This window comes from Lepidothrix coronata, unplaced genomic scaffold (assembly GCF_001604755.1).
Source record: "Lepidothrix coronata isolate B3197 unplaced genomic scaffold, Lepidothrix_coronata-1.0 Scaffold31, whole genome shotgun sequence".
In the NCBI taxonomy this organism is placed as follows: domain Eukaryota; kingdom Metazoa; phylum Chordata; class Aves; order Passeriformes; family Pipridae; genus Lepidothrix; species Lepidothrix coronata.
In genome coordinates, this window is record NW_016690211.1 from 6,307,505 (window position 1) to 6,317,370 (window position 9,866).

The 9,866-nt window shown below is 43.9% G+C and overlaps 1 pseudogene; it reads right to left on the minus strand.

The window, feature by feature from the left end:
- Positions 1 to 2,019: 2,019 nt before the first annotated feature.
- The window catches only part of LOC108495419, a 14,272-nt pseudogene continuing 6,425 nt past the window's right edge, over positions 2,020 to 9,866 (minus strand).

A 9,866-nucleotide genomic window follows, 5' to 3' on the forward strand; every position in this document is an offset into this window, starting at 1 on the left:
TACTTATTTGCTTTATAGACTCACTTTAAATGAGAAGGAAATCTTTATCCTGCTCGGATAAAATATAAGTTAGTTTATATTCCTAAAATTCATGAATTAATTACAAATATAAGAGCTGACATCACTTGCCAAGACTTCTTGGATACTTGAGCTTGCTCATCTGATGGCACGATGAGTTCCTCCTCCACAGAAGAGGACAGTCAGTCAGGCCTTGACCTGTTTTGGTGAGATTTTGCTTTTGTCTAAAATGTGGGAAGGAACAGAAGAGACTAAAGGAGTGAGAAGAGGCACAACAGGAACATGTGGGGAGAGAGGTAAAAGGTGGGAAAATGCCCTCTAAGGGCAAGGGAGTCAGGTCCATGTTGCAGAAAGCCTGTCTCCTCCTTCAGCTGCAAAAAATTATTTATTAAGGCTGCTTAATGCTTTCCATTAGAAGAATTTTTTTTATTATTATTAGAAGTTTCTTATTACTTTGACAGACTTTAACTGCTTGGGCTGAAATAGCGGGTGTTGTGAGTCCATCTCAGGTTAACTAGTGATGTATTTATTTTTGAAGGGGGTTGGTGGAGTGTGTAGAAATTTTACCCATGGCTACCTGAAAGTTGCAGACAGGGAACATGGAATGGGAAGAGATATGAGTGGCTGGGGGCAGCTCCACTTCTCCAGATTTCTGTTTTTCTGTACCAGCCTCTGTCTCTGCAGACTACCAGTGAGGGATGATTAGCTTGGCATGGGAAATAAGAATACCTTTGTGATGAGCAGAAAGACATGAAGCAGTGGCTATGAAATGGTGCTGACGGAAAAGAACTGCAGCAAGAATATCACAGAATCACAGAATATGCTGAGCTGGAGGAGACCTACAAGGACCATCGAGTCCAAATCTTAGCCCGGCACAAGACCATCCCCAGTAGCTACATCATGTTCCACAGAATATCATCCAAATGCTTCTTAAACTCTGTCAGGTTTGGTGCTGTGACCACTTCCCGGGGAGCCTGTTCCAGCACCCAACCACCCTCTGAGTGAAGAATCTTTTCCTAATATCCAACCTAAACCTCCCCATACGCAACTTCAGGTCATTCCCTCAGTCCTGTCACTGGACACTACAGAGAAGAGATCAGTGCCTGCCCCTCCTCTTCCCCTTACAAGGAAGCTGTAGATTGCAAAGAGGTCTCCCCTCAGTCTCCTCTTCTCTAGGCTGAACAGACCAAGTGACCTCAGCTGTTCCTCATATGGCTTCCCCTCAAGGCCCTTCACCATCTTTGTTGCCCTTGTTTGGACACTCTAAATAGCTTAATGTGTTTCTTTTATCGTGGTGTCCTAAACTGCACACAATATTCAAGGTAAGGCCACCGCAGTGCAGAGCAGAGTAGGACAATGAGCAGGAGAGTAACAACATAATTATGTTGTCTGAGGGCAGTTTGAACAGTCGGCACAGTATTCAGACTCTCCACTGGGAGAATCAAAAATGCTGATTGAGCAAAAACATTTGTAGGGAAACGGATGGTTTTAACAGAATCTTCCAGTCAGATAGTTTTGCATAAAAACTTCAAAAATTGCCCCTAATTGTCCTCTTTTCTTTTTCTTTAGATAAAAAATCTGGTGGGTTTCTTGCCTTTTTTTTTTTTAATGCAGAACAATGTGTCACCCTAAACATTTACGTTATATGAAAGAATTCATAAAATAAATAGGGCAAAATAAGAACATAATGTTCTGAAAATATTAAAACAAAACAAATAACAAGGCAGTAGTAATTTTCAGAACATTTTTAACCTGAAATCAAGATGAGAACCAATTCCAAAACATCAGACTTGTCTTGGCTATGAAAAAACATTCACATCCCAACTGTGTGTTCAACTCTAATTCTGGAGTGCTCTACCATGCATGTACTGGATTTTCAGTCTTAATAATAGTTTTCACCTGCAGTTTGAGTGTGAGCTGGAAGCACACTATGCAGGTGGAGGTCCAGGGGCTGTAATTTTGGCTGTACTGAAATTGAGTGGCTTGGCTGCCTTCAGCTTTTCACAGCAAAGGCCTTCTTATCACTTTTGTCTGTTAAAAAGAGAAACAGAACGGAAACACAGAGTAGAGGTGGAAAATATTTTGTGGGAGCCTCTGGTCCAAGGCAGATGGTAGATGATAAAGGTTTGGCCCTGATGCTTGGCTGACAAGCTCCTTCTGGAGGGGGCAGAAGGACCCATGAGACTCCCATTCTGCACTTGCAGCTGGAGCTAAACAGGCAGGAGACTGAGTTCAGGGATATCTGAGGACTTTGTTGTTGCAAATGTTGCTTTACCATAATAACTGGTAGCAAAAGCAGTTTTGACTGAGCAGAGGCCAATAACTGTATGTAGCCCAACATTCAGCTTGCATCAGGTATTTTAATGAAATGCTTTCCCAGGCTCCCAAACTATTCCCCTTCATTAATAACATCTAAAGCAATAGGCTAGTGGTTTCTTTTATAAGCCTATGTTTATATTTGCTCAACTGAAAGGACTTAGTTTTGACATATTTAATTACTGGTAAGAACCAACAATAAAAGCTTTCAGGTCTGAAGGATACCTCAGGTCTTCAGATATAACTAGTAAATATTTGCTCTCAGAAACATACTGTGATTGATTTTGGTTCAGGTAATACTTCAATGTGTATGCTTTCATTTGCTGGGCTGTGGTTCCAGGAAGCCCTGACCAGGCATGCAGTTGCTAAATCCCTACATTATATATATATATATATACACACACACACACATATATATATGTATATACACACACACATATATATATATAATGTGCTCAGCAGCGAGGCACCCCTTACTTGCTTGAAGCTTCATGTATCTTGGCAGCTATACAGCTGCTTGTATATAATATGCACAAAAATCACTGCTCCTTGCTGATAGGTAGTCATTCTTGTAATTGTGTGCAGCAGCTGCTTAACCTCGTAAAGTAACACTAAATTTCAAATAAGCATGCGAAACTAAGTAAAGTAATAAAGCTTCAGGAATAGTTCTAAGGCAGAGTATGATATATTTGTATTTTGTGTAATTCTAATGCCTTGCAGAAGTATTTTTTTTTAATAAAGGGATTTTGTTTGCTTTGTGTTCTTTCTGTTAAATGCAACATATCTAGGCTGAAGGCACTGAGATGCAATAAACCCAGACCATAAACAATCAACACTTATGGAGTCACTTTTCAAGATTTTCCACATCAATGAGGAAAATCTGTTGGAATTAATACTTACCCAATCCATCTGGCAGTGCTGGCATGTCTTGTGGTAACTTTCATTGGAGATTGTTGTGAAATGTTTACTTTATTGTTTTTCTCCTTCTTTCCACACATTTCTTTTCCACTCCTGCTCCCCCACCCCTGACAACAAAGAGATTAACCAGCCTCTACCACAAGTGCTCTGGAACAAAAAGAAAGGACATGTTTTGCTTTGTAAGGAGAGAAAGTTGGTGATGATCCTTGGCTCCAATTTTGCAAGTGCAGACAAATGTGGTTGGTTTCCTGGGCTTTTGTATATATGAAGTTAAAAAGAGCTACTCATGTGAGTAAAATCAAACACCTCGATTTAGAGAATTGAGGCTATGTTATCAGACATTTTGATGTTTGTTTGCTTTCAACAATTAATTAAAAATGATGGAAAACTGCTTTTAATGTGCCATTAGGCAAAACATCATTAGAATTGGTAATCTATAAAAGGAATTTAAGTCACAGATAATTTCCAGACTGAAATTACTTCTGCAGCATTTTAATGACTGTGCCCCTGGCGTGTGTTCTGGCAATTCCAATAATTCTATCAGGCTGTTCTTGTTTTCTTGTCTTGCTGCTGCTGTTTCTAAAAGAGACTTCCAGGGAGATCACAGATGATGCCAATGTGGGTAGAGCTCTACTGATGTGCTCTTTAGGTCGCTGAGGTAACAGATGGCAAATGTATTTAATTACCAGTAATGAAATAATAAACATCAGGACAAATAACTCATACTCGGTAGCCTTGCATTTAACTAATACTCTATCATTCTGTTATGTTAAAGACTTCTCTTCTAGGAGTGCCAAAGGAGACATCGTAAGATAAAAAGCTCTTGTTCCACTGATTATTGTAGAGGAGGGAAAATGCAGAGTGCCTCCTGACTGCAAGTAATAAGAATTAAATGCACTGGATTGTAAATTAGAGAAGATACCATCATAGCATGCAGTTCAGATGAGAGCTCAGCCACAGCACTTTCTTACACATTCCTGCATTCCTTCCTTATCAGCCCTTAACACAGAGACATGAATAGATGCACAGACACACTGAATAATATCACTTACATTATGTCTTGCCAACAAAAAAAAAAAGAAAATGTACAGCTGCCCTGCTATCTCTGCCCTGTTAAGCACTTCTGCTACAGAGGAAAGCACTCTTCCTCTTTGGGTCATTTCATTTTTCATTAAAACAATCTCTTAAGCGAAGAACTGAGACTTAGAAGTGACTAAGGTTTTCCAGCACTGGCTAGTGTTCATGTTAATGTAGGTGCTGCAGAGGTATAAACTGTTGAGCCACAGGCTCCAGTTCCCTGTGCAACAAGATGGAGAAGGGTTTGCAAGGGGATTCTTTCTATGTGCTCCCATTCCCATCTCAGCTAAATCATGTGGGCTTCAGCCAGCACATGAACACTGTGAAGACAGTAAAACGACTGACATATGTAGTGCTCTGTGAACAAAATAGCAATCAAGTCATTAGGAAAAGAGGAATGTTCAAGACATTTTCAATACTGCCTTGAAAGTGACATTTTTTTGCCAGATGCATAGTCTGGTAGATGCCAAATAACCTAAAGGATGGGCATGCCCAGAAATTTGTCATCTCTTCCTCAAGTATAGTGCTTGATTTAATGAGACATTATCTCTCCCTCAAGACCTTGGCTCGTCAAATTACTTCTTCTATGATTGATGTTACAATGCCCTTCCTGGACAGTCAGCTCCAAATGCCTTCTCCAAGTTGCCTGGCAGATGCAGTGCCTCTCTCCCTGCAGGGTGTCATGCTTTTGTGGACCTCTATCCTCAGTTGCTTCTTTTTAGACTGAGGGCTCTGAAACAATAAACAATACAACTTTTTTTCTTAATGGGAACAAATCCACACCTTAGAACATCTTTGTATCTGTTCTCTGAACTGTTCTCAATTCTATTACATGCTGCTGAAGATACGAGTAGTGGAACCACACACAGTATTCAATTTCTGGATAAACCCTGTATTTATACAGGGACATAATGATGTTCTTGATTTTAGTCTCTGTTCCTTTTCCAAGAATTTTTATTATTCCATTTGCTCTTTTGACTGCAACTGAGCACTAAGTTGATGTATTTATGGAACTATTTATCATAATCTCAAAATTTTGCTCATGTGGTAATGGTCAGCTTGGAAACAATCATCTCACATTTGGAATTAAGATATTTTGTTTTTCTCCTTTGAGGCTGACTTTATAATTATCTGCCATGAATTTCAGCTGTGTGTTATTTTCTAGTTATCCAGTCTCATGAGGTCTTCTTGAAATTGTTGAAGATTGCTCATTTCAGCTACCCTGAATAAATAAGCATCAGAAATGTCACCACACTGGTGTTTCTACATCATTCTAAACTTGTTGAACACCACAAATCCCAGTGCAGACCCTTGAAGAATGCTGCCTGTTGAAGAATGCTGCCTGTCACCTCCCTTCATGGCATAAGCTGACTGTTTGCCTCCAATTCTATGGCTGCTCAGTTTCCCTAGAAATCATAGAATCAACCGGGTTGGAAAAGACCTCTGGGATCATCAAGTCCAACCTTGATCCAACACCACCATGGTTACTAGACCATGGCACTAAGTGCCACATCCAGTCTCATCTTAAAAACCTCCAGGGACAGAGAATCCACCCCCTCCCTGGGCAGCCCATTCCAATGCCTGATTACTCTCTCCGTAAAAAATTTCTTCCTAATATCAACCCAAACCTCCCCTGGCACAGCTTAAGATCATGCCCTGTTGTTCTACTGCTGGTTGACTGGGAGAAGAGACCAACCCCCACCCGGCTACAACCTCCCTTCAGGGAGTTGTAGAGAGTGATGAGGTCTCCCCTGACCCTCTTCTTCTCCAGGATAAACAACCCCAGCTCCCTCAGCCTCTCCTCATAGGACTTGTGCTCGAGTCCCTTCACCAGCCTTGTTGCTCTTCTCTGGACCTGCTCCAGCACCTCAATATCCTTCCTGAACTGAGGGGCCCAGAGCTGAACACAGTACTTCAGGTGTGGCCTCACCAGCGCTGAGTACAGGGCAAGAATCACTTCCCTAGTCCTGCTGGCCACACTGTTCCTGACACAGGCCAGGATGCCATTGGCCTTCTTGGCCACCTGGGCACACTGCTGGCTCATGTTCAGCTTCCCGTCAATCCAAACTCCCAGCTCCCTCTCTGCCTGGCTGCTCTCCAGCCACTCTGTGCCCAGCCTGTAGCTCTGCATGGGGTTGTTGTGGCCAAAGTGCAGGACCTGGCACTTGGCCTTGTTGAACCTCATCCCATTGGAATCAGACCATCTCTCCAGCTTGTCCAGGTCCCTCTGAAGAGCCCTCCTGCCTTCCAGCAGATCAACACTCCCCCCAACTTGGTGTCATCTGCAAATTTGCTAATGGTACACTCAATCCCCTCATCCAGATCATCAGTGAAGACATTAAAGAGAACTGGGCCCAACACTGATCCCTGGGGGACACCACTAGTGACCGGCTGCCAACTGGATGCAGCCCCATTCACCACCACTCTCTGGGCCCGGCCCTTCAGCCAGTTCCTAACCCAGCACAGAGTGCCCCTGTCCAAGCCATGGGCTGCCAGCTTTTCCAGGAGCATGCTGTGAGAGACGGTGTCAAAGGCTTTGCTGAAGTTCAGACAGACCACATCCACAGCCTTCCCCTCATCCACCAGGCGGGTCACCTGCTCATAAAAGGAGATCAGGTTGGTCAGACAGGACCTGCCCTTCCTAAACCCGTGCTGGCTGGGTCTGATCCCCTGTCCTCCTGTAGGTGCTGTGTGATTGCACTGAGGATGATCTACTCCATAACCTTGCCAGGTACTGAGGTCAGGCTGACAGGCCTGTAGTTTCCCAAGTCCTCCTTGCAGCCCTTTTTGTGGATGGTGTATCGGGGAGGGGTTACTGTATCAGGGAAGGTCCGAGATATACAGACACGAAAAACAGACACCATTGCTAGCTCAACACAAAAAAATCCCAATATTTATTACAAAAGGTGGCCAAGAAAATGAACAAACCCAAAAGGGAAGAATGAGGAGGGGAATAAGCCCCCAGCGCGATCTCCCCAGTCACCCAGCTGTTGCCCATAAAGTTATCTTACTGACCTAGCATACCTATAATTACCCATAGCAGAAGCTGTATCCTCGGAGAGTCAGTAAGTTAATAAGCTGGCAAGCGCCCCCGCCAAAAGCCAACGTTGTCCTTGAAGTAAGCTAGCTCCCCAAGAAAGCACTATCTGCTTTTTAAACAATTAATTGAGAGACTACAACCTCCCAGGTGTGGCCAGCACCGCCCAGCCAAAGGCCCTCAGTCCCACCTCCCGGTCATGTAAGTGCATCTCCTCTGCGCATGCATGAGAACTTCGGAAATCCCCGCATGCATGCACAGTGTGTTTTGGGGGTCTATCTTAATTCAGTCTGGGGCCGAGCCTTCCTCACTTCATCATCACTTTCTCCTCCAAATGCCCTTGACAGACAAGTAACCAATCACAGGACACCAATTAAAACAGTTTATACAAGAAGCTGTCTTCAAGGACAACTTTCCTGCTTATCAGTGCTTGTTTTCCCATAACTTGGCAGGGAAAGAGCAAAGCTTTCACAGGTGGCAGGGCCAAACACAGACAAAAAGTATCAGCATAAATTCACCCTGGTACAGATGGGCATGACATTAGCCAACTTCCAATCATTTGGGACCTCCCCAGGGAGCCAGGACTGTTGCTAAATGATGGAGAGCGGCTTGGTGAGCTTCCACCAGCTCCCTCATCACCCTTGGATGGATCCCATCTGGTCCCACAGACTTGTTAAGGATCCAAGTGGCTCAGCAGGTTGCTAACTGTTTTCTCCTGGATTAAAGGAGGGCTATTTGGCTTGCTGTCTCTGTCTACCAGCTCCAGAGGCCAGTTGTCCTGAGGATAACCTGTCTTAGTGTTGAAAACTGAGGCAAAGAAAGTGTTAAATACCTCAGCCTTTTCCTCATCTTTGGTGACTATGTTCCCTGCCATGTCCAACAAAGAATGGAGGTTTTCCTTGCCCCTCCTTTTGGTACTGATGTATTTGTAGAAGCAATTCTTGTTATCCCTAACAGAAGTGGCTAGACTGAGTTCAAATTGTGCATTTGTCTCTCTAATTTTCTTTTTACATGACCTAATTATATTCCTAAACTCTTCCTGAGTAGCCAGCCCTTTTTTCCGTAGTCTGTTAGCTCTCTTTTTTCCCCTTCAAAATCTCCCTGTTCAGCCAGGCTGGACATCTTCCCTGCTGACTCGCCTTTTGGCACACTGGGACAGCCTGCTCCTGTGCGTTCAAGACTTGCTTCTTGAAGCATGTCCATCCCTCCTGGACCCCTTTGTTTTCAAGGGCTGTTTCCCAAGGTACCCTCTGAACCAGTCTTCTGAGTAGGCTGAAATCTGCCCTCTGGAAGTCCAGGGTAGCAGTTTTATTGATGGCCCTCTTTGCATCCCTGAGTATTGAAAACTCTATTATTTCATGGTCACTGTGCCCCAGACAGCCTCCGATCACCACATCTCCCACCAGCCCCTCTCTGTGAACAGCAGATGTAGCGGGGCCCCACCCTTGGTAGGTTCATTTACCAGCTGGAGCAGGAAATTATCCTCTATACACTCGAGGATTCTCCTAGACTGCCTCTTCTCTACTGTTGAGTTTCCAGCAGACATCCAGCAGGTTAAAGCCACCCACAAGAACAAGGGCTGGCAATTTTGAGACATCCGCCAGCTGCCTGTAGAATAATTCATCATCCTCATCATCCTGGTTGGGTGGTCTATAACAGACTCCCACCAGGATGTCAGCCTTGTTGGCCTTCCCCCTGGTTCTGATCCACAGGCAATCAACCTTATCATTAATGACTTAAAGTTCTACAGTCAAGAGACTCTCTAACATATAGAGCCACCCCTCCACCTCTCCTACCTTGCCTGTTCCTTCTGAAGTGCTTGTAGCCGTCCATGGCAGCGCTCCAGTCATGTGAGTCATCCCACCACGTTTCTGTGATGGCGACTACATCATAGCTTTCCTGCTGCACGATGGCTTCCAGCTCCTCTTGTTTGTTACCCACACTGTGTGCATTGGTGTTCATGCACTTCAGCTGGGCTGCTGATTTCACTTCTAACTCTGGCTTTCCACCCTTAGGCTCATCTCTGGGGACCTGTTTTCAACCCCTTCCCCCTTCAAACCTCATTTAAAGCTCTCCTTGGTGAATGACCTTGCTGATAGGGGTAGAAATGCAGAGAGATTATCTGACAATGATGCATAGATGTCCACACACTTGCCAATCTGTTTAGACAACTCAAAGAAGTTTGTAGACAGAAGTTTGTAGTGAAACTGTGCTGATGCTTTTCAAGTCTCCTCGTCTCTTCTCATGTTTGTTTACTGTACACCCATCCTTCTTGATTCCAGATATTTTCCTGCTTCACAAAAGAGGAAGGCATTTTTAAGGTTGTGAGGTTGTAAGGAAATGCTGAGTTGGAAAAGTAAGTTTTGGTAAATCAAGGTTTGAGACCTGCTTATTGAAGCATATTCTGCTGCTTTTATCCTCCTGCTCTTCAGTTAATAATGGCCAGTCTTCACGAGCGAAGATTTGGGAAAGGTCATTAACCCTTCGAGCCTGCGCAGTG